This window comes from Bos javanicus, chromosome 29 (assembly GCF_032452875.1).
Source record: "Bos javanicus breed banteng chromosome 29, ARS-OSU_banteng_1.0, whole genome shotgun sequence".
Lineage (NCBI taxonomy): Eukaryota > Metazoa > Chordata > Mammalia > Artiodactyla > Bovidae > Bos > Bos javanicus.
The window spans coordinates 2,563,742-2,581,616 of record NC_083896.1 but is presented as its reverse complement, the minus strand read 5'-3'; the positions used below and the strand labels follow the sequence as shown (position 1 = coordinate 2,581,616).

The 17,875-nt window shown below is 44.3% G+C and overlaps 1 protein-coding gene and 1 pseudogene across 3 annotated transcripts in view; both read left to right on the top strand.

Annotated features, from left to right (window-relative positions):
• FAT3 (FAT atypical cadherin 3) overlaps positions 1-17,875 on the top strand; it is a 641,657-nt gene that overhangs the window by 110,180 nt on the left and 513,602 nt on the right. The window lies entirely within an intron of this gene.
• LOC133241754 (septin-2-like) lies at positions 1,248-2,644 on the top strand (annotated as a pseudogene).

Below are 17,875 nucleotides of genomic sequence, written 5' to 3'. Positions count from 1 at the left end.
TCCATCATGTGAAGTAGAGGGATGTGAATGATTGGCAACCAAATTAATGAACAGGGGTGAGAACTTAAAAAAAAAAAAACTTCTTTATAGGGGAGAAAAAAAATTAGTTGGAGGCTACATTAAATTTTGCAACAAAAACTTTGAGACCCCAGTAATTGTTGATGTGTATTTTCTTTTCCTAAGCTGTGAAAGTGCCTAGTATGAATTGGTCACAAGTTCCTGCCTGAAAAATGGGCAAGGAATATTTTGAACATATGTCTTTTTAAACATTTCTCCAAACAATTCTGACTCTTTATAGCACTGTTTTCTCAGCAATTGTCTTTAAATGTATATAGATAGTTAGGCTGACGGACAAATGAGAGAGGGGGAAGGAGAACAGTCCATTAGGATGCGGTTCTGTCTGTCTGGGTCTTCCCTAGTGGCTCAGAGGTTAAAGCGTCTGCTTGCAATGCAGGAGACCGGGTTTAACCCTGGGTCAGAAAGATCCCCTGGAGAAGGAAATGGCAACCCACTCCAGTATTCTTGCCTGGAGAATCCCATGGACAGAGGAGCCTGGTGGGCTACAGTCCATGGGGTTGCAAAGAGTCGGACACGACTGACCCACTTCACTTTCACTTTCTGTCTGTCTAGGCAGACTGTAGGTGTGGTCTCAGCTGATGCGTATTAGGGTTCTATCTGTACATACTCTCTGTGGCTGAGCTCTTGTAAAGGGCGTGTGCTTCCTCTAGACTCATTCTGATCTTTATTTCACAGTGTTGGAACTGCTGTCAAAAAGAATGCAAGTGATAGTATCTGTCGGTAGGATATCCTTCTAGCTGTAAGAACACAGATTTTACAGTGATATACACACCTTCAAGGAAATGATCAAGGCGTCTAGTAGTCTGTGCTCCTACTGCTTAGTCACTCAGCCTGTCTGACTCAATGCTGCCCCATGCACTGTAGCTTACCAGGTTCTTCTGTCCATGGTATTTTCCAGCAAAAACAGTGGAGTGGGTTGCCATTTCTGTCTCTGGGGGATCTCCCAGCCCAGGGATGACCCTCGTCTCATGTCTCCTGCATTGGCAGGTGGGTTCTTTCCCACTGGCGCCGCCTGGGAAGCTCCCTGGGAATCTCTGCCAAGAGGCAGAGAAAGATCAATGAAAGTCCTTAGTCTTTGTGAAGAGCATCATAGACATCTTTGCCACTGAGGATGGGTTGATCAGTAACTCAACCAAGTAACTTTACCAAGTGGTGGTTGGTAAAGGTTACAGCCAAGGGTGGGCGCTGGGCGGGTGCACTGCACATGGTCAGTCGGTCTTAGTTCTCTGGTGAGTCCGCGATTGACGAAACTTTGCTAAAAATGTCTAAGGAACAACCAACTCCATTTATAAATCCAGAAACTCCTGGATATGTTGGATTTGCAAACCTTCCCAAATCAAGTTCATCGAAAATCAGTGAAAAAAGGTTTTGAATTCACACTAGTGGTGGTCGGTGAATTGGGTCTCATAAAATCGATGCTCATAAACCTCATCTTGCTGACTGACCTCTACCCAGAAAGAGTCTTACCTGGAGCTGCAAAGAAAATTGCAAGAACTCTTCAAATTGAGGCTTCAACTGTTGAAACTGAAGAGCAAGGATCAAGCTGCGTCTGACCATGCTGGACGCACCGGGCTTCGGGAACACCATCAACTGCAGGGACTGCTTTAAAACAGTCATCTCCTACATCGATGGCAGTTTGAACAGTGCCTGCAGGATGAGAGTGGTCTGAGCAGAGGCGCATCATCAGTAACAGGGTGCACTGCTGCTTTTACCTCATTTCCCCTTTCAGACACAGACTTCAGCCGTTGGATGTTGCGTTTGTGAAGGCAATACACAGCAAGGTGAACACTGTGCCTGTCGTTGAGAAAGGCTACATGCGCACACTGAAGGAGCAGGAGCACCTGAAGAAAAGGATTCTGGATGAAATCGAGAAACATGACATCAGAATCTATCACTTACCTGATGCAGAGTCTGGTGAAGATGAAGATTTCAAAGAGCAGACTAGACTTCTCAAGAGCAGCATCCCTTTCTCTGTGGTTGGATCCAATCAGCTGATTGAAGCCCAAGGCAAGAAGGTCAGAGGCCGCCTCTACCCTTGGGGCATCCTGGAGGTGGAGAACCTGGAGCACAAGGACTTTCTGAAGCTGAGGACGACGCTCATCACTCACGTGCAGGATCTCCAAGAGGTGACCCAGGACCTTCACTATGAGAACTTCTGATCAGAGAGGCTCAAGAGAGGTGGCAGAAAGGTGGAAAATGAGGACATGAATAAAGACCAGATTTTTCTGGAAAAGGAAGCTGAGTTCCACCACATGCAAGAGATGATCACCTCGATGAAGGGGCAGCTGTAGCTGCAGGGCAGCGACAGTGATGGCAAGATCCACGGGCAGCACGTGTGAGGAAACACTTTGCAAGATAAATATTCCCATGAGTAACACAGCTGCATATTTGCAAGACTGTTGGAGGGGTGCCTGTCCACATTTCATAGTGCCTGTGCCTGAGAATGTATTTATTTTTTTTTTAACTTTTGATGTGTTATTTTGTATGAAGTACCTTAACATTTACATTACATTGTGATGTTATACTTGATATTTTGTGAAGTGAACTGTCCATCTTCCTTCTTCTTCCACTTGAAGTAACCACTAACACTGGCATTGGTTCCCAGGGACCAGTCAGCACATATAGTTAGTAGGTGAATTTGGTTTGACTGGCCTAACCGACTAATCATGATTTACTTCCAGAACATTCAGATTTTTGAGAATGTTCCTGAGCAGTAGAGACATGAACACAGAAGGACAAGCTGCCTGGGTATGAGGCCATTTCTCACCAAGCCCTGGCACCTGCTTCCCTGCCTTGCTTTTGTCTGAGCACAGCATGTAAAACCAATTTTGCTGCTATAACTCCATACTCTTAATTCATCTGCACATTATCTGTTTACCAAATGAAAAGAAGTCTAATTAGATACATGTTTATACTTAAATAGCTTTTTCACAAACAGGCTGTTGGGGTGAGTTTTTTAAAAAGTCTTTGAATTCTGAGGTCATTTTTTTAACTCCTGGTTTGGCTTCACTTGGACTGATCCCGTCCTGAATGGTTTTCAGGCAGACAGCAGTGTGTGGCCTGTCCCATCCATTTTTAGCCACCATGGTTTCCTTCCTTACATGTTACACAGACTTATCCATAGGTGGCTTGAGAGTGAAGGCTCTTTCAGACTTGCTCCGTGGGCTGGCTGACGGCTGTCACTGTGCTGGCTGGTTTCCTTGCCCTGCGGTTGATCAGTCCCCAGAAGTGACACATGGAAGGAGACTGGAGTGGGTGGGTGCTGGCTCAGCGTTCTCATCCCACTAGAGCCCGGGGGCTGACGTGGAGAAGCGCTGAGCTCCAGGGCTGAGGCCACCCAGGCAGGGAGGGAGATGGTGACAGCCGGCCAGGTGTGCTGCAGAAGGCCGTCTGGTGTTCTCCTGACCGCCCTTGTACTGCTGCCTGATTGCGAGCGGTCAGAGCCATAGCTTTAGGTGCAGTGTACAGGTTTAACCAAGTGTTCCATGACTTTAGGGTACCTCCCTGCAGGACCAGTTATTTGGGTTATTTTGGCATTTATCAACTATGCTAGTAAAAGCTGTCATTTAAAAAGGGGGCGGGGTGGCAGTACTCGAAAGCGGTAGAGGTAGTAAGCCCGATATAGTCTACTTAGTGCCAGGTGCCACCTGATGGATGCATGGGCGTGGGTGGACCTACGCTTTCAAACCCCCTTTTGTTTTGCTGCCCCAATCTAAATACCTTTGCTAATAGATAATCGCTCTTTTACTAAGAGATAAAACTTTACCTATAAAAATGTATTTTGAAAACTTATTTTACACAGCAATTTTGTGTCCATTGAAACTAACCTTTTACCAATAAAGCACTACTGTTTAGATATTTTAAAAAAAAGATTACAGCAGAGAAGAGATTTTCTAAAAAGCATGTAAAGGTTGCTGTAGTGCTGTGATGGGAACAAGTACCCACAGGGGTGGTGCTGTAATGACCTGTACACTGTGATTCAGTTAATGCTAAAGCAGACAAGCACATACTAGTTCTTTGATGGAAATAACTAACAAGAGGGCAGATGATAACTTCCCTATAAACATCCACTGTGGTAACCCTAAATTGATGTCCTTGTTTTATTGTTGATCTCTACCAACTACTACTCACATTACTGCTCATTAGCTGTCTTCTCACCCAGAATGAAATCAGCTTTGAGAAGATGTGAATGTTTAAGAAATTAATCAAAAGATATCCTTAGAGCCTGGACTCAGTGAATCAGTCAGAGTAAGACAAATTATTGCTCAAATGCTGCTTTTCATCCTGTTCACTAATAAAAACAAATGCTATAAATTGATTATTTATTATGTACCACAGTGTACTGTGTATGTTAGGCCTGGCAAAATGTCATTTCCACTTTCTTTGGATTATTTAATTGTGCTAATCAAATTTCAGGTTCTCTGGTTCTAAGTGGAAGATTCATCATTTTTGTCTCTTTGCAGTCCAAATAAAGACTAGAGTCCCAAAATATTAAAAAAAAAAAAAAAAGTCCCTTAAGGCACTCAAAAAGAAAGAAAGGATACAAATGATGTGATCAAATGAGTCTGAAAAACACTAGCCACATATCTTTTTTGAGTTTGAAATTTCATATAAAGTAGAGCAGTGGCTCAGAGAAATCTTGGGCCAAAGAACTTTTTCTTATTTCAGCTTACACTTTTACTTTTTAATTTATTCAACTCACTTTTGCTTATTCAACATAAGAATTATACATAAAGAGCTAACGTTTATTGACGGGGACTCTTGTCCAAGGTATTATTTTATTGCCTATCCCAATTTTGTTTCACTGTAACACATATTAACTGTCTGATAAACGATCACCCATTTAAGGGAAACAAAATGTGTACACCATGTATGACTTGTGAACCTCATGGTCTGAATCAGCACTACCCAATAGATAGACAATAGATCCAACAGATAGACAACCACACTATGTGATTTTTAGTTTTCTAGTTAAATGGGCAAAAAAAAAAAAAAAAAACCTCAGGTGAAAATAATTTTAGTAATAGATTCTACTAACCTACTGAGCTTCCTTGGTGACTCAGACAGCAAAGAATCTGCCTGCAACTCAGGAGACCTGGGTTCGACCTCTGGGTTGGGAAGACCCCTTGGAATAGGAAATGGCAACCCACTCCAGCATTCTTGTCTGGAGAATTCCATGAACAGAGGAGCCTGGTGGACTACAGTCCATGGGGTCACAAAGAGTCAGAGATGACTGAATGACTAACACTTTCACTTCACTTATTAACCTACTAGGTATATTAATATTAAAAAATAAAAGTTATATTAAAATATCTTCTTAAAGATACTTTACATTTTACCATTTTTTCCTACTCAGTCTTCAACATCCAGCACGTATTTTGCACTTAAACATTCTGCAGTTCAGACGGCTCCATATCAACAACTCAGTAGCCGCATGTGGCCAGTGGCCACTATTCTGGATGGTGCAGGTCCTTCCCAGGATGGCCTTAGCGGGAAAGCCTTCCCTGAGCTTGTTTCCAGGAGTTCTGTGTGACCAGTTCTCCTTGACTCCCGTCAACTCATCTGGAATGCAGATCAGTTGATAAGAGACCTGTAGGCACACATTTTCTGTTTCTTTGATTGTTTCAGCTGCATTCAGCTCCAGTATCAAGTTTTCCCAATGGAGAGGGAGCACGATTGGGTAAATCTTCATGAGTTAATGAAAATCAGCAGGAAGATATCCATAAACCTCGTTTAACCTTGTCAGCATAACATTTAATTTTACTTAGGGTAGGCCCTTGAGTGTGCTGGAAGCCTGACAGTTGGATGTGTGATTTTAAAGAAAGGTATTTTGCTGGAACATTGTTCTGGTCTTTGCGGGCTAGAAAAATTTCAAATGCAGTATAATTTAAGCAGGTATGTGTACAGGTATTTATGGAAAATAGCTGATAATAGTCATAGACAACCTTTCTTTGTTTTTCATGGGCCAAGCCCTATTAATATTCAGTATCTCTTTTAATTGTTACAATTCTATTAATTGCCTCATCGTATAGATAAGAAAACTAAGGCTTAGTCAGGTTAGGAAATTTTGACTGATCTTCCACCATTGTGAGTTGTGTTCAATGCTGGAACCCATGCTGTTACAGAACATGGGATCCCTGTGTGCTCTTCATTGAAGAATTCACAACCTTCCAGGATCTGAATGGAAGCTGAGTTTGGGTAGTCATGGTAGGATGGCTGTAGACCAACTACTGCAAGAGAATGTGCTTCAAGGAACATCTCTGAATATCTTTGTCACTGAGGTGTTAAAATACTTTCTTCCTTTCTGTAAATGTGATGGTTATAACATTTCTTTTCTAAAAATCAGGGAATAGTTTGAACTTAGGCTGGGAGAGTCAAGATAATTCTCTGAGTCTACTTTCAGTTTATCCAGACCCTGCAATTTCAACATGATGGCTCTCTCTGTTACCAGAAATTGTGGCTCTGACAAGCTCCTGCTGCAGTCACTTCATTAATCTTACTCTACCAGGACACCTGTTCACTACTGTGCAGTGTCAGCTGATATCATGTGGTAATTATGTTGTTAATTCATGGGCTGATGTTTTCCAGACTGAAGCATGGCTTCCTGTAGGCAGTGATCTGGGAAATCAAATCGAGGAAAACATTGACAGTTTGCTTCTGCCAGCTTGGGAATATGGCGTGAGTTTGGGTGGAAAGAATTTCATTTTGTGAGTGTGGTGTTTTTCACTGGGGCTACTATTCAGCACAAGTTCTGTTAACTGACTGGTGGTACAAAATATGAATTCTTGAGTGAGATGACCTAAACGGAGCTAGGATCTAAACTCTGGCTCCATTCCTTAGTTTGGGATCTTGAAATTGATTTGCAGATAGTAAACAAATTATAAAAATAATAAGCAAAGTGAAAAAAGTGATGGGGAACATTGAAATCCATGATCACACTACTCAGAGATAAATGTGGTAGGGCTTCCCTGGTGGCTCAGATGGTAAAGTGTCTGCCTGCAATGCGGGAGATCTGGGTTTGATCCCTGGGTTGGGAAGATCCCCTGGAGAAGGAAATGGCAACCCACTCCAGTATTCTTGCCTGGAGAACCCCACAGACAGAGGAGCCTGATAGGCTACAGTCCACGGGGTTGCAAAGAGTTGGACACGACTGAGCAACTTCACTCACTCACTCACTCAATACTTTGATGTAGAGCTCTTCATATCTTTGTCTTGCTGTGTGCATATATGAATTTTCTAAAAATGGAATTATACCATGCATCTTGTTTACAACCTATTTTTATCATTTGTGGGTAAATTTTTATCTGTTAATAAATGTTTCTCAATAACAAATGACTTCATACTTTCTTAATGACTACATACTATTCTGCTGTATGGATGCACTGTAATGCATTCAGTCAACACCCACCACTGAGCATTTGGTGCTTTTTCTGTGCGTGTGCCTTGGCAAATAGCACTATGATGAAACTATCTTATGCCTAAAGAGCATGCAGCTCTTTCCAGTGTTGGTCTCCGTGTAAAGCGCTGAGGATGGTCACGATCTGCAGCTAGGAGGTGAGGGCCAAGGTGGAACTGTCACCACTTCCTGGACAGAGGAGGAAGAAGAGCAAGGCTCTTCCAGGAAGCAAATCTAAGAGTGAGGGCAGATGGCGTAAAGGATATGATACAGACAACAGGCAAGGCAAGCCAAACCGGAGATCCTGCAGATAAGGACTAGAAAGAACTTCTGTTAGCAGCACAGACTTTCTCTGTGTTGCCCATTGCTGGAACCCTTGTCTCTTTGAGGCTGTGACCCTGTGCCCCAAGCTGTCAGAGAAGGTCCAAAAGCTGTGTGAGTGGGGGCATCCAGGAAACATCCTTGAAGTAGACACTGTAGGTGATAAATATGATATATAAATACAAATAGGCCAAGAGGAAATATGAAAGTGTTTTATATGGGAATACCACATGGATGGCCTGGTATGACTTCGACCTGTGAGCTTTGAGAAGCTAGCCATGCAGGTGTGTGGTTGTAACCACTCCTCAAAGCTTCTGGTAGCTATATGTGAGTTCCTTTGCAGTGAGGAGCCTGCCCAACTTGCTTGCCCAGAGAAGTGGAAGAGAATGGCTGATAGATGGATATCAATGTCCTTGCCTTAAAAAAAAAATCATCAAAAGGACCTTGTTTAGAGGGCTTCCCTGGGGGTCCAGTGGTTAAGACTCTTCACTCCCAATGCAGGAGGCCCAGATTCGGTCACTGGTCAGGGAACCAGATCCTGACTGGTCAGCTGAGAGCTGACATGTGCTGCTGCAGCCAAGACCCAGTGCAGCCAGATACAATTTTTAAAATATATTTTTAAAGAGATGCCATCCAAATTAGTCTGACCTCCCAGAATAGCACTCTACTTAATATAATTATACATTAAAATAGGGCTTCCCAGGTGGCTCAGTGGTAAAGAACCTGCCTGCCAATGCAGGAGACACAGGTTTGATCCCTGGGGCGGGAAGATCCCCTGGAGCAGGAAATGGCAACCCACTCCAGTATTCTTGCCTGAAAAGTCCCATGGACAGAGGGCAGACTACAGTCCATCAGGTCACGTGACTTAGAGTCGGGCATGACTTAGTGATTAAACAACATTATAATGAACAAACTGAAACATCGTATTAGAGCATTGGGTCAGAATTAAGCCAGCAGTGTACCTACCTCTCACAGAGACAGGTAAGAGAAAAAGCATCACCTCCTCCTTCAAAGCCTCTTACTTATGACCAGAAGGAAATCCCCAGTTTTCCCCCAAACACTGCCTCTTGTTAGGTGGTTTCCAATCTTTTTCTCCCATGGTAAACAGTGTTATAATGAGACTGTGCTATTCCAGCTCGGTTGTTCTGTTTTAACTAATGGAATTTCATTGTATTTTTGCCGTAGGGATTTGAAGCAGTGGGTAGAACCATACAGGGCTTAACTGATAAATAATAAATGCCACAATGCCCATTAATCTATATTTGGAAGCAGCATTTCCCTTGCTCTTTCCAGGTTCTGACATTTACTTGTACACTTTGTCCCTGACTATGTAGGTTTCTATAGTTGCCTTTTCTGTGGAATCATTTTCTTTATTTAAAAAATTTTTTTAAACTTTTTATTCTGGATTGTAGTATAGCCAATTAATGGGCTTCCTTAAAGAATCCACCTGCCAATGCAGGACACATGGGTTCGATGCCTGGTAAATCCCATGGAAAATCCCATGGACAGAGGAGCCTGGGAGACTACAGTCCATGGGGCTGCAAAAGAGTCAGACATGACTTAGCGATTAAACAGCAACAAACAGTTGAGTAACAAGGTTGTGATAATTTCAGGTGCACCTCAAGGGGACTCAGCAATATGTAGACATGTATCCTTTCTCCCCCAAACTCACCTCTCATCCAGGCTGCCATATAACACTGAGCAGAGTTCCATGTGCAAGTTCCAGTAGGTCCTTGTTGGTTATCCATTTTAAATATTAGCAGTCTGCCCATCCCAGACTCCCTAACTATTCCTTCTCCTCAGCAACTAAGTCTGTGAGTCTGTTTCTGATTTGTAAATAAGTTCATTTGTCTGATTTCTTCTTAAGGAATATATATATTTTTTAGTTTCCAGAATCAGTAATGTATATTTTTTTACACCACTTTCTCAGTAGGGAAGAAAGATCATATGTGTGAGGTCGAACTTGTTTTCTGTATTTTGCCATGAAAATTGAGAAATTCAGTACTGCCTCTGCACCCCCTTTTTTCTGACTGCCCTTCCCAGCCACAGCAGAGAGACTTTTCGTCTGTGTCCCTCACCCTAAGTGGTGCGGGCCATTATGACTGTCCTTTGGAAGATCGTTTTCATTGGCTTCCCAGAGGTGTCTTACCTGTTGGGCTTTTATACGGTGTGATGCCCTGCCGGGGGAACTGACAAGCGGCAGCATCGCTTTGCACGGCCTGGGCTCTGAGCAGGCTGTCGGACAGCTGAGCCCGGCTCAAGGAGGACACAGGAGTCCTTGCACTGCGATTCCATCAGCCTTTAGCCCATGGCTTTCATTCAGCAAAATTCATCAACCAGCATTGCGCCTGACTTCTGGGGGCCAAGCGCAGGCCCTTGATGACTGCTCGCTACATTTGAATTGAAGCAGCATTTGCAACTATTTATCATAAAGTGTTGAGACAGTTGGTTACAGATCCCCATATTAAGATGACATTGGTGACAACCTTGACGTGCAGACTGTCCTCTGTTTCAGTCCTGTGACCCTCTGTGCAGGAGTGTGCTGGGGCATGGCTCCATCTGTCCGGGAGCAGGGCACGGACCTGTTAGAGCGCAGCCAGGCGAGGACGGATGCCTGAATGGGGTGGCGCTGGCGCGTGATTGCGCCGCAGGGTGCGTGCTCCGCCGGCAGAGCCTGCGGCTTCAGAACCTGCTTTATGCACGTGGAGGGTTCCGAGCACCCCGTCGCCCATGGGGTCAGTTGGTCCTGACAGCTTCTCCCATAGTGCTGAGGAGGTGAGGAGCGTTGAATCAGGAAACGTGCAGGGGGCTTTGGGGGTCTGACTCCCTCCCCTGGCCGGCTCTGCAGCCTGGAGAAACCACAGTGCGCCTCTGAGCCTGAGTCGTCTTCAGAGTCCGCCGCAGAACACCATGCGTGGCCATCTTCTGTGCTATTGTCAGCTTCCGTTGAATAAGCTCCTCCTGTTCTTGGAAATGCTCTCTAACTTCCCTGTCTGCTCCTGGAATAGAGGACGGGCTTGGAAGTATTTGATGATGGAATGAACCAAAAGTACTACACGGATCATTCTGGTCAAACCTTTTCAAATTCTAGCAGATGGGGTCTCATTGCCTTCCTGCTCATTTGAGGGGAGAGCGAGTGCCTCACTTGCTCAACTTGGGGAACAGCCAACACTGGTGTGATGTCACCATGCATTTCTCTGGTGAAACATCAAACCCACGTTTCCAAGGCGGTCCAGAGGATCAGGAACAGGAAGCTGGCTGGTGCAGGGATGTGTTTCTGCAGTTGCTTCAAATGCTGGTTGATCTTGAACTTTGCATGCCTGGTCTGCAAGCCTGGAGCTCCTTCAAATTATGATACTAAACAAGAAGAGCTACGGTAGTGCAAGACAAAGAAAAAATATGTTTTGCTTTGTTTTGTCTTTAGCCCAGGGTTTATTGCTGCCAGAGACCTACTTATCAGCCAACTTTGAAAAGCAGCTGTTCTCTGTCCTCGTTTTGCCTCCAGTGATGCCTGTCTTGGATTCTTGGGCACAGCTGAATTTTAGCAGTGCTCTATAAAGTGAGTCCTGGGAAATGGATTTTGAATCTCTTTCAGAGGTTTGAGAAATGGAAGCGTAAATACTGAATCCACACATTAAAGGGAGAACAGATAATTAAGCTCGTGTTTGTTCCCCGGCACTTGTTGCTGTGCTCTTATTTTCTAGTGAATGAGTGATGTGTTTCAAAGGGAGGTGACACTTGGGAAATCAGGTCTCTGCTGAATCACAGCACCGGTCTGTTCACTGTCGTGTTCAGCACGGGTCCGACTCCGACCCACAGGCAGGCGGCAGGGCTGGACTAATTACGCAGCTGTCAGAATCACACAAATGGATGGGTTGGGAGTGCTGCGGCCTTACTGGGAGTGTTTGTGGGTTTGGATCTCACTTTTTTAACAGTGATCTTTTAGCAGGCAAGAGCGCATGCATGTGAAATTGACAACTGTCTGAAAACAGTATTAGAAAGTACATCTGTCTGTATTTAAGGTCCCATGATACAGAGCGTGCTTGCTACCAATCCAAAGAACCACTGCTAGTGAGACAAATAGATGAAATGTAGAATCACACTGCGAGGCAGGGACCTTTACACCTGCAGAAACACGCTCATTCACACACAGGACGCGTGCACCCAGTATTTCCCCTCATTAGATACGTGCTATGGATGTTGTAAAGGTAAAGCATTGTGTTATAGGTACATAGGGCTTCCTGGGTGATGCTAGTGGTGAAGAACTCGCTTGCCAGCACAGGAGACACAAGAGACTTGGGTTCCATCCCTGAGTGGGGCAGATCACCTACAGGAGGGCATGGCAGCCCACTCCAGTATTCTTGCCTGGGGAATTCCATGGACAGAGGAGCCTGGTGGGCTACAGTCCATGGGATTGCAAGAGCCAGACACAGCTGAAGCACCTTAGCACACACACACCCATGGTTACATTATGGGAAACTTCATGTTTCTCTGTGAATAACGGAGGGAATGCCCCTCCTGAGAAGCCATCACCACTGCCCTGCAGATACATTGTGAAGTCACCCAGAAACCAAATAGCAGGTTCTTTTTGTCCTGAGCTGTAAGGACCAGAAAAATGTTTCAAGAGCTATGCCATGCCTCACCATACTGCAGCCTGTTGTTGAAGGAGCGATCAGTAATACCGATCTTGTCTTTATTTCAAATTTTGATACTTTATCATTAAAAATGCTGCCTTAGGGCAGTGTCTGTCTAGACTATGGTGGCTTTTTGGGCACCCACTTAAGTTTCATAACTGGGACAGGTCCCTTGCTGGTCTCACCCTAATCCTGGCCCCTCGGAGGCTCCTTTGCATCTTCCTAGAAGACAAGAGAGCAGACGTAGGAGCCTCCCTGGTGCTGGCCCGCCTACCACTGTTTTCTCCCTCTCCAGTGGGCCTGGTTGTGAGATAGTAACGGAATTGGAGTGTAGTCCTCACGTCCATAGAGTTAATGGTCTGGAAGTAATGATAGACAAAATCAGAGTAAACACATTTATAAAGTCAGAGTAAACACATTTATAAAAATTAGAGTAAACCCATTTATAAAAATTAGAGTAAACACATTAATAATTTGTTTTTACAGAATGCAAAGCACTGTTTTTTTAAAAAAAAAAAAAAAAAACATGCATTGTGATGTGAAAAAGAACGGGGGTTGTGAGGATGCAGACTGTCCTTTGGAGCAGAGTTGGGAGCAGCCATGTGGGGCAAGGGGGCCTGAGGAGGGGATGACCGAGTGGGGAGGGGACCCCAAGCAGGGGCGCTGGTGGGTGAAGAGCTAGCTTTAAGGGGAAACAGAAGGTGGTCTTTTCAGAGAGGGGCCTGGAGTCTGAGGCACAGACCAGAGGAGCGAGGCCTTTGAAGGTTCAGGTTGGAAGTCGAGGTAAGGGAGCACTGCGGTATAAGGTCGCCTCCTCTGAGGCACAGGCGCCCTCCTCTTGGTGCGCCCACAGCGCCCGTCATGGCACTCGTCACAGCCTTGTTGTTCAGTCACCAAGTCGTGTCCAACTCTTGCCACCCTGTGGACTGCAGCACGCCGGGCTTCCCTGTCCTGCACTGTCTCCAGGAGTTTGCTCAAACTCATGTCCATTGAGTTGGTGATGCCATCCGACTGTCTCATTCTCTGTCGTCCCCTGTTCCTCATAAGAATGTGGTAGGTACTTTTTCATGTGCCTAGTCTAGAAACTCCACAAGGACCAGGAATGTGACTTAATTGTTCACTGGTATTTCTTGTATCTACTTGGAGCTCATTAAGCATTTTGACATAACTAATCTTTAGTGCTCAGGAATACATGCTGGTAGCCAGAGATTAACCTGGCTGAGAATAAAACCAAGAAGCCACTTGATATACTCCCTTTGGGACTGAGGTATCAGTCTGTCCAAAAAAGGTTTGGGACTTAGGAAAACTCTTAGCTGTATCCACTGAGAGCCTTAGGACAAGAATCCTATACTCCCAATTCCATGAGTATTTTTACATTGTATACATTTTCTTTTTCATTCTCTTTCCCTTTGCTTATAAAGCAAATGCCTGCTCACCTTAGCTTTAAGATTTTATCTGGGATATTAAGGCAGATTCATCATCCTTCTATGTTTAGAAATGGCAGAGGAAGGCAAAGCAGATAAACAAACAGCAAGGGGAAGAGAGAACCCAAGGGAGAGTGGAGGACCATGTCAAGAAGTTCTGAGAAGTGCAGCCTCCTCCCTTTTTATTCTCAGAGAAAATCTAGGATGCTTTGTGCCTGTTTTACCCAGAATGATTCCTTTGTTCATGCTGGAGAGTTCCAAATCTAAATTATTAGTTAGCTTTCAAGTTTGAACATCGTGATGCTGCAATGACTAACTCTTCTTTGTGAATGCTTTTCATTAAGAATTGTGTTTTATAGCCAAGATGTAGAAACAACTTAAGTGTCTGTCAGCAACAGGCAAAGAATGATGGGCAAAGAAAACATAGAAGACCCTGATGCTGGGAAAGACTGAAGGTAGGAGGAGAAGGAAATGACAGAGGACCAGAGGGATGGCATGACTGACTCAATGGACATGAGTTTGAGTAAACTCTGGGAAATAGTGAAGGATGGGGAAGCCTTGTGTGCTGTATTTCCTGAGGTTGCAAAGAGTCGGATACGACTGAGCGACCGAACAGCAACAACAGTAAGCACATGGCAGGCCCCAACAATAATATATGTCTCCAGATACAGGCAAGCGTTGGGCTAGGGTAAGAGGGGTCACCATCCTGATTATAGTTAACAATACTGTGAGGTGTACTTGAAAATCACTAAGATAATCTTAAAAGCTCTAACTACGCATACACATGCATCATCATTGTTCAGTGATCACTCAGTTGTGAAAGACTCTGCGACCCCACGGACTGCAGTATGCCAGGCTTCCCTGTCCTTCACCATGTTGCAGAGCTTGCACAAATTCATGTCCATTGAGTCAGTGAGGCCATCTAACCATTTCATTCTCTGTCATCCCCTTCTCCTCCTGCCTTCAGTCTTTCCCAGTATCAGGGTCTTTTCTAATGACTCAGCTCTTTGCATCAATTGGCCAAAGTTTTGGAGTTTCAGCTTCAGCATTAGTCCTTCCATTGGATATTCAGGGTTGATTTCCTTTAGGATTGACTGTTTGGACCTCCTTGCAGTCCAAGGGACAGTTGGAGAGTCTTCTCCAACATCACAGTATAAAAGCATCAGTTCCATGGTGCTCAGCCTTCTTTAGGGTCCAACTTTCACATCCATACATGACTACCAGGAAAACCATAGCTTTGACTAGATGGACCTTTGTCGGCAAAGTAATGTCTGTGCTTTTTAATGTACCATGTAGGTGTGTCATAGCTTTTCTTCCAAAGAGTAAGCATCTTTTAATTTCATGGCTGCAGTCATCATCTACAGTGATTTTGGAGATCCCCAAAATAAAGTCTGTCACTGTTTCTATTGTTTCCCTTTCTATTTGCCATGAAGTGATGGGACTGGATGCCATGATCTAAGTTTTTTAAATGTTAAGTTTTAAGCTAGCTTTCTCAAAGTTTTTTTTTGTGTGTGTGTGTGTGTGTGTGTAAGGCAATGGCACCCCATTCCAGTACTCTTGACTGGAAAATCCCAGGGACAGAGGAGCCTGGTAGGCTGTAGTTCATAGGGTCACTCACTAAGAGTCGGACACGACTGAGCAACTTCACTTTCACTTTTCACTTTCCTGCATTGGAGAAGGAAATGGCAACCCACTCCAGTGTTCTTGCCTGGAGAATCCCAGGGATGGGAGAGCCTGGTGGGCTGCCATCTATGGGATCGCACAGAGTCGGACACAACTGAAGTGACTTAGCAGCAGCAGCAGTACACACATACATGTTGTTGTTCCGTCGCCCAGTCTGCCAGGCCTCCCTGTCCCTCACCATTTACCAAATTTTGCTGAAGTTCATATTCATTTCATCAGTGATGCCATCCAGCCTTCTCATCCTCTAGTGTTGTCTTCTCCTGCCCTCAATTTTTCCTGGCGTTAGGGACTTTTTCAGCAAATCAGCTGTCTACATAAGCCAAAGTACTGGAGTTTCAGCTTTAACATCAGTCATTCCAATGAGTATTCAGAGTTGATTTCCCATAAGATTGAATGGATTGATCTCCTTGCTGTCCAAGGGACTCTCAGGTCTTTGCTAACACCACAGTTCAAAGGCATCAATTCTTTGGCATTCTGCCTTCTTTATAGTTCAGCTCTCACAAACATACATAACTACTGGGAAGACCATAGCCTTGACTATACTTTGACCTGACGATACTTTATATAACTTTATATATATATATATATATATATATATATATATATATACACTCTATATACTTCATACTATACTTGACTATACTTTGTCAGCAGAGTCATGTCTCTGCTTTTCAACACACTGTCTAGGTTTGTCCTAATTTTCCTGCCAAGAAGCAGTTGTCTTTTGATTTCATGGCTGCAGTCACCATCCACAGTAATTTTGGAGCCCAATTAGAGGAAATCTGTCACTACTTATACCTTTTCCCCTTCTATTTGCCATGAAGTAATGGGGCCAGATGCCATGATCTTAGTTTTTTTTAATATTTAGTCTTAAGCCAGCTCTTTCACTCTTCCCCTTCACCCTCATAAGAGGCTCTTTAGTTCCTCTTCACTTTCTGCCATTAGAATGATGATATCTGTGTTTCTGAGGTTGTTGATGTCTCTCCCGACTGTCTTGATTCCAGGTTGTAACTCATGCAGCCCGGCATTTCTCATGATGTGCTCAGCATACAGGTTAAACAAACAGGGTGACAGCAGACAGCCCTGTCGTACTTCTTTCTCAATCCTGAACCAGTCAGTTCACCAGTTGGTGAACCAATCACACGTACATACAAGCACAAAAAACAGAACCATGTGAGGTGATGGATTTCTTAACTAACTCTATTGTGGTAATTATTTCAAAATATAAATATGTCAAATCATCAGGTTGTATACCTTAAATCTACATTTATCATATTCCAGTTGTACCTCAATAAAGCTGAAGTGGGGAGAATTGTTTTAGAAATTGAAATTCCAATAAGATATATTAGGTTAAAAGATTGCTTGTTTTATTCCCTGGCCAGCAAAACTTCTAACACCTTATGCTCTGTTTTGTCTCAGAAAGAAATACAATTTCCCTGCAACCAAATCTGTTGTCCATTTGGCATCTTTTATACCCTTTATACGGAGAAGGCAATGGCAACCCACTCCAGGACTCTTGCCTGGAAAATCCCATGGACAGGGGAGCCTGGTAGCCTGCAGTCCATGGGGTTGCAAACAGTCAGACACGACTGAGCGACTTCACTTTCACTTTTCACTTTCATGCACTGGAGAAGGAAACGGCAACCCACTCCAGTGTTCTTGCCTGGAGAATCCCAGGGATGGCAGAGCCTGGTGGTCTGCCGTCTATGGGGTCGCACAGAGTCGGACACGACTGAAGTGACTTAGCAGGATGCCCTTTATTTTTCCCTTTCACAAGCACACGCTGGTGTCTGCTGAGAACTGTGCTGAGTGCCCAGACCCACAAGTCCCCTGGGCTATGGTGAGACCCCCGCCAGGGGGGCTGGGTGGGGGCGAGGACATAGGGTGATGTGATGTGCTTCTGAAGCTCTGCAGTGTGAGAGCTGTATTTTTCATAGGTATTTGGGGAAGCTTCACAGAAGAGCAAACATTTGTGCCAGCACTTAAAAGGTGCCTAACAAATGCATGCAAGTTTATATGTTGTTCAGTCACTAAGTCGTGTCTGACTCTTTTGCAAACTCATGGACTGTAGCCCACCAGGCTGCTCTGTCCATGGGAATCTCCAGGCAAGAACACTGGAGTGGGTTGCCATGCCCTCCTCCAGGGGGTCTTCCTGGCCCAGGGATTGAAACTGCATTTCCTGTGGCTCCTGTGTTGCAGGCATATTCTTTACCACAGAGCCATTCAGTGAAGCCCTGAATAAGCAAATAAGTACTTCTAAATATTTCTCAGACTATTCCAAGCCTTAATCTCAGGCTCCAATTTCTGTTTAAAGTTATTTCTTAGGAATGTTGAAATAT